At 37.6% G+C, this 1,597-nt stretch overlaps 1 pseudogene; it reads left to right on the top strand.

The window, feature by feature from the left end:
• The first annotated feature begins 440 nt into the window (after positions 1-440).
• On the top strand, positions 441-617 carry LOC129763672 (U4 spliceosomal RNA; annotated as a pseudogene).
• The last annotated feature ends 980 nt before the right edge of the window (positions 618-1,597 follow it).

Here is a 1,597-nt window from a genome sequence, read left to right as displayed (position 1 = left end):
TCGCGCATCACTGTTAAAATTATGAAAAAAATCACACATGTCTAGAAAAGGTGTAGTAAACACTATTGATGAAACGGACAGTCGTTTGGCCGCATACCGGTTACCGAATATCCAGCCAGTTTCGAGGCCGGATAGCCGGATATTAAGACCTCACACCTAACATGCCGGGAGTTCAAGTTCGATTCCCGTTCTGATCGGAGGAATTTTCCGTCAAAGAAATTTTCTCCGACTTGCACTGTGGTCACGCGCATTCTAGGGCTTGCCACTCAGAATGCATGCGAATGCGTGTTATTTGGCATGGATATCTCAACTATGTACTAGTAAAAAATAGTGCAAGTAGTGCCACTTAAGAAGAACAAGAAAGAAATAAACAAATTTTTTTCTTAAATGAAAATTTTGAACGAATATTAAATTTTTCGTTTAGAATAAGTATCCAATTAAGCTTTGCGCAGTGGCGATATCGTAACCAATGAGGTTATACCGAGGTGCGTTTTTTGCTAATTGAAAAAAATCCTATTCAATAGTGTGTCATGTTTTCTACAATGAATTTAGAACAGATTTATTCTTATAACGGTTTTACATTATTATACATAGATTTTTGGGAGTGTATTGAGATAATTCGAATACTGGCTGAGTAAGAGTAAGAGTTACATGCAATCAAATTTAGATCTGTCTTCAGGGATGTTAGTCTGAGAGGGGGTATACTTACTTCACTACAAATCGAAATTATTATGATCGGTGACAAATTCACTAATTTGAAGACTCAACAACTCTTGGTGGAGAGGTGCGTTGGGCTTCTATATATTCGAGGTAATTCCACATAATCAGAATCAAAATTTCTAATAATTTTTCCCGGTACACCATAGTAAGACGCACCTTCAATATTTTTTTTTTTTTTCAAATTTTTATCTCAAAACTATCGAGAATGACTTGAGCTTGAGCTTGGGTAGACTGTACAATTCGTAGTTGCTCTCCGTGATTGATCTGAACCACCCAACTTGCACAAAAAACACACATAATGACGATTGGGACTAGCAAATCATTCTCGTTGTGCAATTTTCGGTGATTCGGCTTCAAATGGTCAATAACGACGCTGGCCACATCCTTACGGTCACCAGGGGAAGGGTAGGAATGTTAGTATGATATTCGCCACCCGAAGGCCAGAATGATCGCCTCTATAGCGTGGTTCCCTAGCGTTTATCATGGAAGGGATAGTTGTTAGTGGGGATGGTTAAGAAGAATCAGGATTCACTGCGGTAAGTGATGTGATTATGTAAACGCGAGCTATTGACTACTCGACGAAACAAAAACTTCATGTGTCACGACGCGCAGCAGAGGTTATCTTTAGGTGACCTGAGAAGGAAAGCCTAAACAATTTATTGGACCAGCTGTTGTTATTCAATTATTTATCGCATCTTTTTCGCCAAAATTCATCGCAGAAAAATAACTTTGGTAAGAAGGTAACCGAGTACGCTTCATAGAAATTAATAGATATCTAATCGTGACGGCTAAAATAAACTTTAGAAAACCTAAGGTAACCTAGAGAACTTATCTAAAATTAATCTATAATGTATAATAATAACTTATAATCCGTTAA

This window comes from Toxorhynchites rutilus, chromosome 1 (assembly GCF_029784135.1).
Source record: "Toxorhynchites rutilus septentrionalis strain SRP chromosome 1, ASM2978413v1, whole genome shotgun sequence".
Taxonomy (NCBI): Eukaryota; Metazoa; Arthropoda; class Insecta; order Diptera; family Culicidae; genus Toxorhynchites; species Toxorhynchites rutilus.
This window is presented reverse-complemented; position numbering and strand designations above follow the sequence as displayed.